At 39.1% G+C, this 19,289-nt stretch overlaps 1 protein-coding gene across 7 annotated transcripts in view; it reads left to right on the top strand.

Moving 5' to 3' along the window:
• The first annotated feature begins 6,040 nt into the window (after window positions 1–6,040).
• Window positions 6,041–19,289, top strand: part of ALPK1 (alpha kinase 1) — a 121,520-nt gene continuing 108,271 nt past the window's right edge. For 5 of the 7 annotated variants that reach the window (XM_082837755.1, XM_082837753.1, XM_082837754.1 and 2 more), the window contains exons 1-2: window positions 11,212–11,348; window positions 18,911–18,962. The gene's annotated coding sequence lies outside the window, so the exon portion shown is untranslated. Of the gene's footprint in view, window positions 6,123–11,211; window positions 11,349–15,618; window positions 15,711–18,910; window positions 18,963–19,289 lie in introns of those variants that run through there. The other 2 variants (XM_082837751.1, XM_082837752.1) reach the window with 2 other exon arrangements.

Below are 19,289 nucleotides of genomic sequence, written 5' to 3'. Positions count from 1 at the left end.
TCATTTGCAAGCAATATGGTTCCATGCACACACAAAAAAGCTTTTTTAAGAAGAACCAAATGAAAGAAATCTCCTGAGAGAAAGGTCTCAATGCTTTGATGCCTCAATATTTTTCACATGAGGAGAACTGCAATAAAATTCAGGCTCTCAAGAGAGTGAGCAGATGGTGAGGAGAAAATTGGAGCCCCCAGAGGCAGGACACCTGGAGGGTGGAGGGAGAGAAGGAGTCACGCTGTCTTGGGCCATTTGTCCGGCCCCTCCTTGGGCAGTTATGGGGAAGTTGTGTGGTAGGCAGAATTCTAAGACAGCCCCCAAGATTCCCACCCTGTGGTAAACAAGTTTGTAAAATCTCCTCGCCTTGAGTGTGGGCAGAATCCATGAATATGATAGGATATCTTCCTGTGACCAGGTTTCTAATCAGTTGTCTTTGAATCCAAAGGGAGATTATCCGGTTGGGCCGGACCTAAACATGTGAATCCTTAAAAGGGCTCAGCCCTTCAGGAAGTCAGAGACACATGCCCCTGCTGGCCTGGACACAAACATCCATGTCAGGAACTGTCTACAGAGACCACACGGCAAGAAACTGTGGTTGACATCTAGGATCTGAGAGTGTTCCCCAACAGCTGTAGCCAACAGCTACCAAGAAAATTGGCAACCTTGGTCCTATATATGGAATTCTGCCAACAACCTGAATGGGCCTTGAAGGAGTCCCCCCAGGCCTCACACGAGAACTGCAGTGTTCTCAGCTGTAGTGTGCCCAGATTTCTGACTGACAAGACCTTGAAGTAATAAATGGATGCTGTTTTTTTTTTTGTTTTTGTATACCAAAGGACCTTTATTACTTTTCCTCTAAATTCTTAAATACTTATAAAATGTCCATGCTCTAGTTATAATATCATTTTATAGACACTTAAAATGCATCTTCATTTATAAATATTTTACATTTAGTTCATAGAACAGATCACTTAATGGGTACTGTTTTAAGCTGCTAAATTTGTGGTAATTTTTAGACAACAATAAAACACTAATAAGGTTTTTTGATTAGAGGAGCCCAGTGGATAATGAGAGTCTCCAGTGGATCCTGATCCTGGAATCCCCAGTCACTTATTATGAGAGCTATGTAAGCAGGAAAAGAAGGGCCAGTTTTGGGGGGAGGGATGCATTATTTCTACCTGTCACATATCCTCCAAACCAAGTAACTTAATTTTGCCTTGTTAAATCTAAACTTTGTCATATAGTACTCCTTATTAGTGTAATTTTTAGTAAGAAAGAAAATAACAACCCCACACCTCCTCCTCTTTAATGTTTAAATATTTACATTTCATTTGTTAGTGCTTTTCCATTAATTTTTTTTTTTTTTTTTTTTTTGGTTGCACTGGGTGTTAGTTGTGGCAGGCGGGCTCCTTAGTTGCGGCATGCAGACTCTTAGTTAGGGGATGTGCGTGGGATCGAACCCACGCCCCCTGCATTGAGAGCACAGAGTCTTATCCACTGTGCCACCAGGGAAGTCCCAGTGCTTTTCCATTAATTTTTAAAATCTAATGAATTACTAGCATCCTAACAACTAACAACTTTATACTACTAATGAGTGATTAGACAATATACATTATTTAATTTATAATACAATAATTTCATTTTCTCATGAAATAAAACAGAAAGTCTTTCCCCAGAAAAATGCCATACCTGGAATAAGTTCTCTTTTTATCCTCCATCTCTGGTTCTTTCTTTATGCTTATCATCATTGTGCTGACAACTAATTCTGAGAAGAAAGTTCCAGAATGACATTCTGGCCATTATGCCCATAGAAATCTCACTATTCCCTGCTGTTTGTGGCCTTCATGTTTATTATGTAGTTAGTTATATAATAAAAGGGTTAAGTTGGTCTTGAGATCATATTGCTCCATCACTGAAGACCTTTGCAAAGAATGTAACCCCCTCCAAAAATAGGCTCCACCTGGATATTTTATTTAATGTAGGCTTAGATGGAAAGTTTCTCTTTCTACTCTATTTATCTTACTAGGATTTTAAAAATATTTCATCTCCTTTCTACCACTACTCCACTGAATTTGTTCTTGTTAAAACTATCCTTGACCTACCTGCCAAGCCAATGGACACTTTTCTATCCTCATCCTTCTCACTTCTCTGCATCATTTGGTACTGTTGACCACTCCCACTTTATTGAGATATGACCCAACCACTCTCACCTACCTGGCTTTTAGGAAGGGCTGGCTTCATGAGGATGTGACCTGAACGGTGGCACAGGGCCCCATACTCAGGGCCTCATGCTTGGCTCTGCTGTTGCCATCTTGAAATTCTTAATAATTTTTGGACAAGAGATCCCACAGATTATACAGCCAATCCTGTTTTTAGAGCATAATTTTGTTTTGCTTTCTCTGCTGTGATCTACACATTCTTTCCCCATCTCGTTTGTGGCCCCTCTTTTCTGACATGAATACTGATATTACCACACTTGCTCTTTGTGACTTTTCACATCCTCCCTCGGTAAACTCTAACTACAGTTATTGTTTTTGGACAGCCTCTAAGTCGTTTACCCATACTTCTATGTCTCTCACACAAGCCTGTGAACCTATCTCCTAAATATTTCTTTCTACTTTTTAAAAAATTTTATTTATTTCATTTGTTTATTTTTGGCAGTGTTGGGTCTTCATTACTGTGCACGGGCTTTCTCTAGTTGTGGCGAGCGGGGGCTACTCTTCATTGCAGTGCACAGGCTTCTCTTTGTGCTGGCTTCTCTTGTTGCAGAGCACAGGCTCTAGGCACGTGGGCTTCAATAGTTGTGGCACGCAGGTTTCAGTAGTTGTGTCTCGCAGGCTCTAGAGCACAGGCTCAGTAGTTGTGGCGCACGGGCTTAGTTGCTCGGCGGCATGTGGGATCTTCCTGGACCAGGGCTCAAACCTGTGTCCCCTGTATTGGCAGGCAGATTCTTAACCATTGCACCACAGGGAAGCCGGTATTTCTTTCTGCTTTTTATCTACTGTTATTAATTAAGCCCAGTCATGATTGCAGTATAGACCAGTGCAGTAGTCTTCTAACTCAGTTTCCTAACTCCAGTCTTGCCTTCTAATCCATCCACTACCATGATTTTCTCCTGGAATAAACCTTGTCCCATAATCCAACCTTCCTACTACAATGAGCATTCTTTCTAAAATAGTTATATGATTTTACCATATTCCTTAAATTTTTCTATGATTCCCCAGTGCTTTCAAGATAAAAGTTCAAACTCCTTAGAATTAAACACAAAGCTCTCATATTATGAGCTAACTCCTATCTTTCCAGGTAATTTCTAGCCATATATCCACCAATCTATCTGTCGCTGTGATTGCATTAAGGGTATTTCTTACGTGGTCAGTCTGAATCCATGGCACCAATGTAACACTAGGCACAATATAAATGCTCTAAACATGTTATCTGAACAAATGAATGATATCAGCTTGTTTTAGCGATTTATAGTCAAGATTAGAAAATAGTCAAACCTAGAAAATAAATATGAATATGATGGTGCAACCAGTTTTTCTAAGTGATTCATAATGTACTTCTTTTATGAGTGTACATCTCACAATAGTTGAGGCTTGCGTTATTAGTTTTCCATCTCAAAGAATTTTTATCTTTGAAATCTTTCTAAAGCTCAACATTGTGATCATAAATGAGACATTCTATCTTTGTGTTTCCATGGCTCTGGGAATTCTACCAGAAATCATTATTGGAGACAGATTCAACTGTTGTCCAGATAGTAGGCAAGATAAATGCCTCATTGCATCCCTCAAATAAGGATGATAAAAGTATCAGTACCCTTTTTCTCTCTTTCCATTCCCAAGTATCCAATGCCCTCTTTTAGGTTCTAGAATACTGAATTTCTAACATTTTTGCTCATTTACTCTCAAACAGAATTTTACAAAAACAACCCTCTCACACATTTTTAAGTTGATATCCATCTTTTATCATCACTTTAAATAGTTGCAAATGATCTAAGTCAGATGTTTAATAACTCTTTTAGATGTACCCAATGGAAATTATATATGCTAGTAATTTGCTGACCCCATCATCCATTTAAAAACACAGGTACAAGTTCTTGTACATGTACAAGTTTAACAACTGGAAAGTTTATATTATTCATCTCCTTTAACTTTTATTTCCTTTCCACTTTCTCCATAGAATTTTCTCCTAATATTAGTAGTTTATATGCTTGAAAGTTATTTTAATCATATTTCTTGGGAATTCCCTGGCGGTCCAGTGGTTAGGACTCCGCACTTTCACTGCTGAGGGCCTGGGTGGGGGAACTAAGATCCTGCAAGCCAAGCAGCCAAAAAAAAAAAAAAAAAAAGTCATATTTCTTTACAATAAAAACATGTGCATACTAAAATTAAACATTTTTAAATTTCTTTTTTATTTCCTCTGACCATAGACTTTAAGTGTTAATTTTTTAAATACACAGTTATACATTACAAGGATTATGAATTCATAATAGATTAGAAAGACAAAACTAAATGATATATTCTGGTGAATAACTATTAAACAGAATAAGATTTTATGGAAAATGCATTTCTCAGTGAGATTTATAAGGTTTTCTCTCTTTTTATTATTTAGTTATTTATTTATTTTTTTGTGGTACGCGGGCCTCTCACTGTTGTGGCCTCTCCCGTTGTGGAGCACAGGCTCCGGATGCGCAGGCTCAGCGGCCATGGCCCACCGGCCCAGCCGCTCTGCGGCATGTGGGATCTTCCCGGACCGGGGCACGAACCGGTGTCCCCCACATTGGCAGGCGGACTCTCAACCACTGCGCCACCAGGGAAGCCCGATTTATAAGGATTTTAAAAATTAGTTCATGGATGAATATTACTGAAAGCTGGAATAAACCAGCATTCTACCAAAAAAATGCATACAAAGAAAAGAGAAACTCTTTACATAAATAAAAGGAGATAGAAAGAGTTTTGATATACAATTCATTTGGTTATTTGAACTTCTTCTAAGGTCATATATTAAGAATTACATAGTGATCTATCATAAAAATTTTTTTAAGTTGTCTAAATACTGAGTATTTAGTACTTAAAATACTTAGTAGCTGAATACGTAAGTAGTTTCATTTTCTGTTTTGTTGAGAAGCAGAGTTGGAAACCATCCAGCTTGCCGAAGGATTTGTCACCCACTTATTCGTCATTCAGTTTCTCAGTTTGGGGGAACTATATCAAAAAGGTTTTACCAAGACTTATCAAATTACTACTAATGAAATGTCTTACTCCTTCATGGAGAGGACACTTCTTTAATCCAGCAGGCTCAGAAAGGACTGAGGAAATTACAATATTGTTGACGTCAACAACTTTTCCAATAAAATGTTGTTAAACATTTAAATATCTTTTCATGTACTTTTGATATTTTTTTGTCAAAATTTGGAGCCGCAGATTTAGATTGAAGGACGATATCCACTATATAACACTAGTTGATAGTCCTCACTGTTAAGCCAGTCAGCCCAATGAGATTTTCTATGAGATAAATTCCAACTTCATTTTTTTTTAATTTTTGAATTTTATTTAATTTATTTTTTTATACAGCACGTTCTTATTAGTCATCAATTTTATACACATCAGTGTATACATGTCAATCCCAATTTCATTTTTCAATTCAAAAACTTGGTAATATAGGTGTCCTTGTAACAATAAGCTCAATTCTGCACACTAATTCTAAAATAGATGGAGCGCCGAATGGTGCTGTAACATGAATTTCTTTTGATAATAGATCACAAACAATGTCATGTTCATTGTTTCTTACTAACGGTCTCTTTCCTCGGCTCTCAAGGGGACTGGCTCTCCATTCTGACTTAGTCCAAATAAGGAGTTTTCTTGCACTTTCTTTAGAAGAAGGAACTTTTCTGTAGTAATACAACTCCCAGAATACCTTTCACTTAAGCAATTCCAGAACTGCTGAAAGTCCCGGAGTTGAATTGCACAATCAAACTCTGAGACAATAACAGTCTATGTTTTCCTACTTCCTGAAACGGAGGCCGTTTATGAGAAACAGTATATTTCAAGGAGGTTGTGCTATAATTAACTTTTTTCAGAGTTAGATTTGCTAGTTTTATAGTGTATTTCCTCTTCTTCGAGATAAAGGTGAGTATCAGCCTTTTAATGACAAAAACTCAGTAGATGTGGGTATAAAAGATGACATAGTTTTTAAGCAGTATTTTCTTAAATTGTGACCCTGTTTCCACCTGGTGGCCTTCTCTACATTGAAATAACTTTGGAGCTCCAAGAACATTTGCACTTCTGAAAACTCCCCAGAAAGGGAGGGGGAGGGGAGAAGGACCACCTACAGCAGTAAAGTTAGGTTATTAGGAAGAGAAAAGAAACCAGCTTCTTCTTCTTTTTTTTTTTTTTGAATATTTTATTTATTTTTGGATGCGTTGAGTCTTCGTTGCTGTGCGCGGGCTTTCTCTAGTTGCGGTGAGCGGGGGCTACTCTTCGTTGCGGTGCTCCAGCTTCTCATTGCAGTGGCTTCTCTTGTTGCGGATCACGGGCTCTAGGCGCACGGGCTTAGTAGCTGTGGCTCGCAGGCTCTAGAGCGCAGGCTCAGTAGTTGTGGAGCACGGGCTTAGTTGCCCCACGGCACGTGGGATCTTCGCGGACCAGGGCTCGAACCTGTGCCCCCTGCGTTGGCAGGTGGATTCTTAACCACTATGCCACCAGGGAAGTCCCGAAACCCCTTTCTTTTAAAGGCTTAAATAATGGGTACTTCCCTGGCGGTCCAGTGGTTAAGACTGCGGGCTTCCACTGCAGGGGGCGCAGGTTCCACCCCTGGTCAGGGAACTAAGATCCCCCACGCCGCGCTGGGCGGCCAAAAAAGAAAAAAAAAAAAAGTTTAAATAATAAAGTCCTCAAGTCATGAGACTTGCTAGAACTGCTGCTAGTGAACATCTGGCTTTATTTATCACTGAATTATGATCTTTGATTACAGGAACTGGGATTACTTATTTGAAAAATTAACCTTGGGACGTTTGCCTGGAGTATATAGGTAGTGATAACAGAAACTGTCACTTTTATCATGGCCTCAATAGTTTTGCCAGGAAACAGATAAGGCTGAAAAATTGCTCTTCTCATTTGGGATGAACCCCGAGGGGAATTCTGGATGTGGAGAAGCATTATGTAGAGAGAAAGTATGAAAAATTAAAATCCTTCGTATTTCTATTCAAAAGAGTCCTTTCATTAACCAATTTTAGCATTTAAAATTAGGGGTCCGGATGACTTTTTAAAGCCACAGATTAAAACCTTTAGAATTGTTTGGAATTTGCAGGTGGGTGAGGGCGAAAAGAGAGGCAGGATCAGAAGGGAGGGGACTTTATGTCACAACATAATGGCATCTCTGTTTGCTTCTATCTCCCTCTGCCTTTTCTTTTTACTTAGTGCAGCTAGTACTCTTATGAGAAACAATATTCGGTTTTGGTTGGCTGATACTTCATTGTTAAGAACATTTTTAATTCTTCACATGTAATCACTGTTGCTGTACAAGTCTATACATGATGCTTCATCATAGTCTCAAGATTCTGTTGTTTCTCCTCTTTCCTCCTTGACCTCGAATTCAAGTGAACCAAAAAGAGTATTAGTAATTGTACCACAGAAGCTGTGCACCCCTAGGTCTGAGTGGTGTGTCAGCAGATTACATGACTGTACGGTGTGCATTATTTTGGGTAAGGGTGGGTGTAGGTTAATTTACCGCTTGGATAACACAACAGATGTAAACAAAAGCCAAGTCAAGTCTTTATATCCACTGACCAAAATAATTTACTTCTGTCTTCCCACTTCCTTTGTCCAAATCCTGTCAACCTGCAGCCTCAAAAGAAACAAAACACTTTAAATTATTCTAGCAATAATTTACTCTCCACTTCAAATGTCTTTTTGAGTCTGAGATGAATTCTTCAAGTTCTTCCCCCAACAAGACTCCAAAATTTTATAGCATCCACTTGCATGAGTAGAGAGACAATAACTACTTTAAACTCTAAAATATTATTTTTTGAAGTTAAAAAAAGCTATATGTAAATTGTGATGGATATTATAAAATTTCACATAAAATAATACTGATTTGCGCCTGATTTGTTAAGCTGTAACAATCCCCCCTTAAGTGCTATGTGATCTAAGTTTGGGTTTAGAACCTGGAATTTTCCTTAAGAATAAGTGTGTGCATTTCAAAATATTTCTGAAATTCCATGTATTCTCCCATTCCAAAATTTCACTGACCCTTTTCCCAGAACACAGCACATGTACTATTTTCCTGTCCCTTAATCTTTTGCAGAGAATGACAGCTTTTCAAAATAAAATGTTCATTGTAAATGCTTTTATTTCCTGATATTTTAAGTTCTATGGGTTGAAGAACTTTAACAGGAATGGACATTCAAACTTTTGTTGTAAACTTATTCCATATTTATGTTTTTTTTTTAATTTATTTATTTTTGGCTGTGTTGGGTCTTTGTTGCTGCGCGAGGGGCTTTCTCTAGTTGCGGTGAGTGGGGGCTGCTCTTTGTTGTGGTGCGCGGGCTTCTCATTGCCGTGGCTTCTCTCGTTGCGGAGCACGTGCTCTAGGCGCGCGGGCTTCAGTAGTTGCAGTGCGTGGGCTCAGTAGTTGTGGCTCACAGGCTCTAGAGCACAGGCTCAGTAGTTGTGGTGCACGGTCTTAGTTGCTCCGCAGCATGTGGGATCTTCCGGGACCAGGGATCGAACCCGTGTCCCCTGCATTGGCAGGCGGATTCTCAACCACTGCACCACCAGGGAGGCCCCATATTTATGTTTATTGTATTTGTTGCCGCTCTATATGGGGGACTCTGTTTCTTGTTATTGACAGTGACATCTATTTTCTCAGGATGTTGTGATTTGCTCTGTTTATAGAGTTCAGTGGAGTAGATGAATTTAAAAGTAAGAATATTATCTGATGCTATCATTCTTCTATGTCTGAAGAACAGAAAGAGATGATCATAGCTTAAATATCAGTTACATATTAATATCATTTGCCCAAAGTATGGTATACAAATTACTGATTTTAGATGTCACATATCCAAACTGAAAATTTGAGTTGTGCTTAGTTTAATGTGCATTAAAAATATAATTAGCTTTTAAAATGTATGATTTCATGGATATTATTGCCCAGAAAGATGTTAAGTAAAAAGAAAGTGAGCCACTTTACTATTGATTTTAAGGAAATGATTAAATAACTACTATTACAGATAATATGCAGATATGGTCAAGATTGTGAAAGTGGCATGTAAATGGCTAAAATTTTGGAAATACTGCTGTAATGTGTTTGAGAAGTGGATATTTTCCGAACCAGTGCAATATCTTTGAACTTCACTGGTCCTTGGTGACAGAGCTCAACTGATAATACAATCTGTTGAAATTCCTAATTATAGATGTACAAAATATAGATAGAGAAATGCTTTATCAAACTTTTATCAGACCTGCCGTCCTCATGAATTGTTATAAAATCGAAGAGATGCAGCATGTAGCTAATATTTTTTGAAATGAGAATCATAGAGAGGGTGAATTATCCCAGAGTAAGCATTGTAGCTCCATTTTGCTGGTTTCATTGAGATACCATTATCTCTGCAGTGGGGTTCAGGTTGGGGCTGAAGGGTGGGAGTTGGGGAGAGCATCATCTAGGTCCAGGGCCATTAACATAACATGGTATGTGCCAGTGACCATTAAAATAGTCATATTGGCAGTTTCTTTTTGGGAATTCATTCTCGGGAGGAAATAATTCTACGTTAAATCCCGTGGAGACCACGTAGCTCCTATACTAGCAGACCAGGCCGACACTGATCTTCAGTTACTTGCTGCTGAATTTTGAGAGGTGGAAATAGCATTACAGAATCGTAGAGTTGGAAAGGACTTTAGAGACCTTAGCAACCCCCCCTAATTTTATTAAAATTTTTTTTTTCTTTTCTTAACATTAAAAAAAATGATTTTGTATTGGAGTATAGTTGATATACAATATTTTGTTAGTTTCAGGTGTACAGCAAAGTGATTTAGTTATATATATACTTATATCTATTCTTTTTCAGATTCTTTTCCCATATAGGATATTACAGAGTATTGAGTAGGTCCCTGTTGATTAACTATTTTATGTATAGAAGTGTATATATGTTAATCCCAACCTCCTAATTTATCCCTCCCCCCACCTTTCCCCTTTGGTAATCATAAGTTTGTTTTCTAAGTCTGTGAGTCTGTTTCTGTTTTATAAATAAGTTCATTTGTATAATTTTTTAGATTCCACGTGTAAGTGATATCATACAATATTTATCTTTCTCTGTCTGACTTACTTCACTTGGTATGATAATCTCTAAAACCCCCCTAATTTTAGAGGTGAGTAAATTGAGGTCTAGCAGGGAAAGGTGATTTGCCTAAATTCATACAATTGTTTGTGACAGAGCCAGAATTAGAACCCAGGTATCCTAATGCGTAATGAATAGAAAGAGCCTGGGAGCAAGAGACTTACTGTGTGGTTGGGATCCAACATGAAGTGAACAGATCACAGAGTTCAGGGAATTCATGAACAGGCAGTATCTAAAAGTCTAAGAAGCCATGAAAGCAGGTCTCTCTCCTACTCATCATAAATGACAATCTGTTCACCAATGCTAAATATAGTTAATAATAAGTATCCATTATTCATTAATGCATATTTATTGAGCATATTCTGTACAGTAGTCCCCCTTTATCTATGATTTTGCTTTCCATGGTTTTAGTTACTCTCCATCCGGAAATATTAAATGAAAATTTTCAGAAGTAAACAATTCCTAAATTTTAAATTGCCCACCCTTCTGAGTAGCGTGATGAAATCTCGCGCTGCCTGGCTGGGGCGTGAATAGCGTGGATCGTCCGGTTGTGGAGTGTAGCCGCCCATTAATCACCTAGCGGCCATCTTGGTTATCAGACCGACGGTGGCGGTATATGATAGGCAGGCGCTGCGTTCAAGTCACCATGATTTTACTGAACAGTGGCCCTAAAAAGCCAGAGTAGTGGGCTTCCCTGGTGGCGCAGTGGTTGAGAGGCCGCCTGCCGATACAGGGGACACGGGTTCGTGCCCCGGTCCATGAAGATCCCACATGCCGCGGAGCAGCTGGGCCCGTGAGCCATGACCGCTGAGCCTGCGCGTCCGGAGCCTGTGCTCCGCAACGGGAGAGGCCCCAACAGTGAGAGGCCCGCGTAACGCAAAAAAAAAAAAGCCAGAGTAGTGATACTGGCAATTCGGATATGCCGAAGAGAAGCTCTAAAGTGCTTCCTCTAAGTGAAAAGGTGAAAGTTCTCGACTTAATAAGGAAAAAAAGTCGTACGCTGAATTTGCTAAGATCTACGGTAAGCAAGATCTACGAATCTTCTGTTCGTGAAATTGTAAAGAAAGAAAATGAAGTTTGTGCTAGTTTTGCTGTCATACCTCAGACTGCAACAATTTTGGCCCTAGTGCATGATTAGTGTGTAGTTAAAAGAGAAAGGCATAAAATTTGTACAGTAAGATATTTTGAGAAAGAGACAGAGGGAGACCACATTCACATAACTTCTTTTACAGTATATTATTACAGTTGTTCTATTTTATTATTAGTTATTGTTAATCTTTTACTGTGCCTAATTTATAAGTTAAACTTTGTCATAGATAATGTGTGTAGGGTATATATAAGGTTCGGTACTGTCAATGAAAATTCACTTACCAAGTTAAGAAAACGTTAGTGTAGAAGAAAGGGGAAAAAAAAATTGACTTTTGCGGTTGAGCAGGCATTCCCACCTTTGAGGAGGTCTGGTTAATGTATAATGCAGATGAACACGGCACACTAAAGGGGGAGGGAGGAGGCCCAAACGGACAGAGAGAATTTTATGCTTAAATTTTCTTGTCCTACTTTAAAATACAAATTTTATTTCATCAGTACTATTCACGGTTTCAGGCATCCACTGGGGTGTCTTAGAACTGATCCCCTGTGGATAAGGGGAGACTAACTGTATGTCAGTCTTATTGCTACAAGGCTTATATACATTATCTTACTTAATATGCACTGCAGTTTTGTGAGTCAGGTACTATTATTTGTCGTATTTGTTTAATAAATGGTAATAATTATTATTTCCACCTCTTGGCTGTGCTGTTAGGGTGACTCCATTACTCTACCTCATGCAGTACACTTCCTCCACCTCTAATTGCAACCATCTGCTGGAACTCTGCCAGTGTCTCTTCACATCCCTTGCAAGTGAGATGACATACCTGCCAGACCAGACTTTCCCCAGTACCTGCAGCTGTGTTTGTCCTTCAGGTGCCTTCCTGACTTGAACAGATAACTCCAAAGGAGGTTCTGGCCTTACTCCAGGCTCCTGCATCCTGCTATTAAGTGCACTATGGCTGCCCTATACACGATAGGAGAGATCTTTTCTTAGGAAAACTTTGATAAAGGTTAACACTCACTGATGAGGGTTGGGATTAGTCATCTGTGAGAGGTGGGATGTAGGGGGCCGGCAGAGTGGTAAGGATGTCTAGTTGCAAAGTAAGGCTGAAAGAAAAACAGAAGATAACACATGCAGTAAACATCCCTAAGTTAACCATAGGACATAGTAAAAGGAAGTGCCACCAACGTATGTACAGTGTCACCATGTTTTGTTAAATCACTTCTGAATATATGTAGGCATCGTAATTGAGAGGCAAAAATCAGACTGCTTAATTATAGTCAAAGAATACTCAAATTTTGAAAACTTACACTTTTTAAAACTTCATTATGAGTATTATAACCATGCACAGAAACAATGATATCAAAATATTTATAGCGCTTATTTATTAGTGAGACCATAGGTAATTCTTATTTTCTTTTTTACCATACTTTTTCTCCAGATTTTCTACAATAACACTTTTTGCACTCATAATAATAAACTGTTTCAAAAATCTAAATTCTTGGGCTTCCCTGGTGGCACAGTGGTTGAGAGTCCGCCTGCCGATGCAGGGGACACGGGTTCGTGCCCCGGTCCGGGAAGATCCCACATGCCGCGGAGTGGCTGGGCCCGTGAGCCATGGCCGCTGAGCCTGTGCGTCCGGAGCCTGTGCTCTGCAACGGGAGAGGCCACAACAGTGAGAGGCCCGCGTACCACAAAAAAGAAAAAAAAAAAAATCTAAATTCTGAAATAATATATCAGAGATTACTGTGGCATAACCTTCAAGACTTTTATAATTTAAATACTTCTTGACCAAGGCTACTGGGAAGCATCCAGTAGGCTGGTAATACCTCTCACCTGCAAGCTAGTAGCCACTGTGTGTGAAAAAGGAAGTCAGAGTGGAAGAAAAGAAAAGCATTACTTATTATGCAACAGATTTCAGAAGTTCCACAGCATCTCAACACCGTAATTCCCCCAAGTCACAGTTGTCAAAGGAAAAGCTTTTTAGACTGAAAGCTGCACACATACAAAGTGAAAGGCTGAGTGAACCTGAGGGAACCAAGGAGTTCCCCTGGCCAAATTTCCCCGAAAATATGTATCCCTTCCAGTCACCCCATCTGCTCCCACTCAGCATCTTCTGAATGCACAGCTCTTCTAAGAGCTGGTCTTTCATTTCACTCTCCTGGAAGGGTGTAGGCATAAGCTGAGGCAGATCAGGAGTTCAATGTGGACATCTTGAAAGTGTGATGCTTATTGCATATCCAAGTGCACATATCAAACAGTTGAAAATATGTTTCTGAAAAGTTCAAGAGAAAAGTTTGAACTGGAGATAGAAATCAGATGACTTTTAACCAATACGTGGTACTTAAAACCATGAACTGAATGAAATCACCAAGGAGTGGATCTAGATGGAGAAAGGAGGAGGGCCAGAGACTGAGCCTTTGCACATTCCAATATGGTGGGGTCTAGGAGAGGAGAGGGAACCAACTGAAAAGTCTGAGGAGGAGTGATCAGTGAGATAGTAGGAAAACCAATAGAGTGTGGTATCCCGGGGAGCAGTAGAGGAGGAAGGGACTGTGTACATGCTGTTGGTAGGTCAACTAAGATGAGGAGTGAGAACTGACCATTGGATTTAGGTATGTGGAGTTTATCAGTGACTTTGACCAGGGCAGCTTCAGTGGAGTGATGGAACAATAGTCTGATTGGAGTACATTTAAAAGAGAATGGGAAAAGACAGGTTGAAAGCTCAAGTAGGAACAGTTCTTTCAAGGAATTTTTGCTGCAAAGAGCAATAGCTACTGACGAAAGTGAAGTCAGGAGACTTTTCTCCTAAGATGAAAGAAATAATGGCTTGTTTGTAAATTGATAAGAATGAGCCAGTGGAGAGCAAAAACTTGGTGATGTAAGAGGCAGAGAGAGGAGAGCAAAAACGTGCATCAATGTGCTTGAGTAGAGAGAGGGGTAGAATTATTGTGTGAATGGAATGATTGGTTTTACATAAGAGAATGGATTATGGTTTTCTCTGGGTACATGTCCAGTAGTGGGATTGCTGGGTCGTATGGTAGTTCTATTTTTTGTTTTTTAAGGAACCTCCATACTTTTCTCCATAGTGGCTGTGTCAATTTACATTCCCACCAACAGTGCAAGAGGGTTCCCTTTTCTCCACACCCTCTCCAGCATTTGTTGTTTGTAGATTTTCTGATGATGCCCATTCTAACCGGTGTGAGGTGATAACACATTGGAGTTTTGATTTGCATTTCTCTAATAATTAGTGATGTTGAGCAGCTTTTTTTCATGTGCCTCTTGGTCATCTGTATATCTTCTTTGGAGAAATGTCTATTTAGGTCTTCTGCCCATTTTTGGATTGGGTTGTTTGTTTTTTTAATATTGAGCTGCCTGAGCTGTTTGTATATTTTGGAGATTAATCCTTTGTCCGTTGATTCATTTGCAAATATTTTCTCCCATTCTGAGGGTTGTCTTTTCATCTTGTTTATAGTTTCCTTTGCTGTGCAGAAGCTTTTAAGTTTCATTAGGTCCCTTTTTTTTTTTTCCATTACTCTAGGAGGTGGGTCAAAAAAGATCTTGCTGTGATTTATGTCAGAGTGTTCTTCCTATGTTTTCCTCTAAGAGTTTTACAGTGTCCGGTCTTACATTTAGGTCTTTAATTAATTCTGAGTTTATTTTTGTGTATGATGTTAGGGAGTGTTCTAATTTCATTCTTTTACATGTAGCTGTCCACTTTTCCCAGCACCACTTATTGAAGAGACTGTCTTTTCTCCACTGTATATCCTTGCCTCCTTTGTCATAGATTAGTTGACCATAGATGTGTGGCTTTATCTCTGGGCTTTCTATCCTGTTCCATTGATCTATATTTTTGTTTTTGTGCTAGTACCATATTGTCTTGATTCCTGTAGCTTTGTAGTATAGTCTGAAGTTAGGGAGTCTGATTCCTTCAGCTCCCTCAAGATTGCTTTGGCTATTCGGGGTCTTTTGTATCTCCATACAGATTTTAAGATTTTTTTGTTCTAGTTCTGTAAAAAATGCCATTGGTAATTTGATAGGGATTGCATTGAATCTGTAGATGGCTTTGGGTAGTATAGTCATTTTCACAATATTGATTCTTCCCCAATGTTCATTGCAGCACTATTTACAATAGCCAGGTCATGGAAGCAACTTAAATGTCCATCAACAGGCAAATGGATAAGGATGATGTGGTACATATATACAATGGAATATTACTCAGCCATAAAAAGGAATGAAATTGGGTCATTTGTAGAGACGTGGATGGACCTAGAGACTGTCATATAGAGTGAAGTAAGTCAGAAAGAGAAAAACAAGTATCATATTAATGCATATATGTGGAATCTAGAAAAATGGTACAGATGAACCAGTTTGCAAGGCAGAAATAGAGACACAGATGTAGAGAACAAGCATATGGACACAAAGGGGGGAAAGTGGCTGCAGGGGTGGTGGTGGGATGAACTGGGATATATGAACTGACATATATACAGTAATATGTATAAAATAGATAACTAATAAGAACCTGCTGTATAAAAAATAAATAAAATAAAGTTTAAAAAATAAAACAGATAACCAACAATGACCTACTTTTTTAAAAAATTAATTAATTAAAAAGGGTTGTTACAGTGTACATTCTCACAAAGCAGTATAGGCAAGTGATTTTAGCCCTGTTTCATCCAGTGTGCTTTGTAATTTTGCAATTATCTGTTTTTATTAGTTTCACATTTCTCAGATTTATCTACCTCCATGTGAATCAGATGGTCCAAATATGTTAATGAGACCAACACTATCCATTTAATTGTTTCAGGAGGTAAGAGTTTTTTAATCACTAGTTAAGTAAACAAATCAAAGGGAATGTCCTACTGATAGTAAATCAAGACCATCATTTCCATACACAAGAGAAAACATATTAAAGTTAATATTTTTACTGACATAAACAGTTCCTTGATTTTTATCTCAAGCATTTAAAAATCTATTTTGTACTCTATGACATCTCAATAAACATTTGTTGATTTTCTTTTAAACACACATACAAAGAAAAAAAAGAGAATGGGTGATTCATCTCTGACAGCAGATGGGAAAGCAGGGTGTGGGGTGCAGGTGCTGTTAGATTGGTAGAGGGGGGTGGGAGTCTGTGGAAATCCTCTTCTGATTGCTGAGAATGAGGGTAGAGGAGGGAGAGAAAGTGTGAAATAGGCAACTAAGAGATTGGAAGGTGAATGGACCCAAGAAGTGCAGTGTGATTGCAGCATTTGTTGCTGAAGTTCTGTTTTGCTGAAAGCCTGTTTTCGGTTTTAAGGTTCATTGGATTCACTGGCAAAATAACCACTCGTTTCACATAAATAGCTTTAATCAATTCTTTAATGAAAGGTGATTCAACTTAATTTCAATATACAATCATTAGAAGGAAAGAAACAAGAATATTAGGGAAATGTAACAGGGTATACATCACCGAATTGGGCTGGCACCTACTTCCGGATCAAAATAGCAGCTGCGAAGTCTCAAGTGACAGCAGTTTGGAGCCCCAATTGGGAAAGGTCCCAGGCCGTGCATCCACCCCACGGGTGAGACTTCAGATTGGAGTTCTGGGGGCTTCCGTTTATAATTCCAGGCCGCAAATTGATATCATCAGTTTGCGTGCAAAAATGCAGCTCTGGATTCACTTTTAAAAATGCTGTTGATTTCACCATGTGAGTCACAAGATTTTCCAGACCCTGGGGGACTGGCCAGGTCCCCAGGGCTCAAGAAATTCCAAGACCCACTCCCTTTCTTATCATAAGCGCCACTTGACTTGCTAGCAGCAGTTGTTAGGTGTGCAAGCAGGGGCGGCGCAGTCCGGGCAGGGTCACAGGTCTGTCAGAGGCCTGCTTCTGCCTCTGAAGCCTGAATATTAGTTTTCCCAACAGGTTCATAGTCAGAAATTTAAAGTGAGAACAGGTGGCACAGTTATGTTTTCTTCCCATCATTGCTCAGCTGTGTAAAAGTTGGATTTAACTAAAGTTGTTATTTTGACACGCAAATATTAAAAACAAGGGAGTCAAAGGTGTATGTGGATGGTGATTATCATGATTGACCATGGAAATTAAGCTGGTTAAAAAGAAGAGACAGGACCTCAAAGGGGGTGAGGGTCTATGGAAAGGTGACAGGACCAGTGGATTAGAAGTCCCAGTGGAATGTTAGGATTGTTGGATTTGGGAGACTCAAAAGGGACAAGATGTGTGGTAGTGGACAAAGAGTGGAATACATGAATTTGAAAGTTTGGAAGAATAAATTTGGTCATAACAAAGTGTAGGCTGTATGACCTTGGGAACAAATACCTAAAGTTGGGTTAAGGATAAGATCTTTGAAGAAACAATTTCAAGGAACTGAGAACCCTTCATCACTATATAGTTGAATTCTCCAAGAGTAGGGGTGGTTTGGAGAGAATAGTAAGGATCCAGGAATTAAATGCCCTGGGAGTTGGCAGTTGACAAGAACAATGAGGGACAGTGGGTGATGACATGAAATTCAAAGCTGTGGGGAGGAGGGCTGTGCAGCTTAAACAAGGAAGGAAAAAGCAAGGTCCAAAGTGGCAATAAAGCACAGGAGGCTGCTTATCCAGAACTGGTGGTTCAGGGGCGCTAGGTACCTAAGCTGCCCCTTGAGAGATTTTTCAAGGTGACTGAAAAATGTAAAGCGTTATGAAATGTAATATATTGGCTTTTTTTTTTTTTTTCCGGCCGCTCTGCTCAGCAGGCATGTGGGATCTTAGTTCCCCAACCAGGGATCGAACCCTTGCCCCCTTCAGTGGAAGTGCAGAGTCTTAACCACTAGACCACCAGGGAAGTCCTGTATTGCCATTGTTAACATATGAAAAAGTAGTGATTATTACTGCAAACTCTTTTAACAAAATTTTTGTATAAATAACCAGGGGAATTCCCTCTCTCTGGCAAGCCCCAAAAGTAATAAATAGATTTTTTTTTAAAGTCGGTGAATGGGAGTTAAGAACTTCAAGAGACAAGATATCCAGTAGGGTTTTTTCTGCAAAGGCTCGCTATTTCCTGCATAACAAAATTATCAGATAGTACCACCCCTGATAGTCTAGACCTGCAATAGTGAGGTTTCTCTCCTTTGTGGTTGAACTGCTTCAAAAGTCTAAGGAGAGATTTGAGACCTCCTCCTCTATTTAAGGGGCTCGGGTAAAGGGGAGACCAAAAGAGATTTGTCCCCCATCAAGCACTCTGGACAGGATCTGGTCTTCCTTGATGTGATATTCCTCCTCCTTGTGTATCTAAAGTGAGGAACAGCGATGACCAGATGTAACTTCTCCACTCTTGCTGGGGACACAGGAACATGAGTTTCCTTTGTTCTCCTACCCGGATGTTTCAGATAGCAAGCATGCAACAATGCCTATGACATAATGCAGGAAATAAAGAGTAGAGATTATTTCCTACTGTGTTTATACTTTTATTGTAAGAGAGGCCTCTGAGTTTAACTTTTTTTTTCTTAACTAGGAAGTTCTCCTAAATCAGAAGTGGATTGAAATCTAATAAACGTGGATTTTGGGTAAGTTTTCATATAAAACTTCTGAATTAAATTCTTTTTTCCTAATGATATAGCTATATGTAGTCATTGTAGAAAATATGAAAAGAAGAGGAAAATAATCAAAAAATATTACTTAGAGGCAAAAACTCAATATTTTGATGTATTTCCTTCTGATTATTTTTAAATTATTTTCTTAAATTGTGGTAAAATGCACATAAAGTTTACTTTTGTAACTATTTTTACGTGTACACATTTAGTGGTATTAACTTACATTCATGTTGTTGTGCTACCATCACTCCCATCCATCCACAGAATTCTTTGCATCTTGCCAAACTGAAACGCTGTACC

The sequence above is a fragment of the Leucopleurus acutus genome (assembly GCF_964270905.1).
Source record: "Leucopleurus acutus genome assembly, chromosome: 4".
NCBI classification, from domain to species: domain Eukaryota; kingdom Metazoa; phylum Chordata; class Mammalia; order Artiodactyla; family Delphinidae; genus Leucopleurus; species Leucopleurus acutus.
Note: the sequence above shows the minus strand (reverse complement) of the source record. Positions and strands in the feature narration are given on the sequence as shown.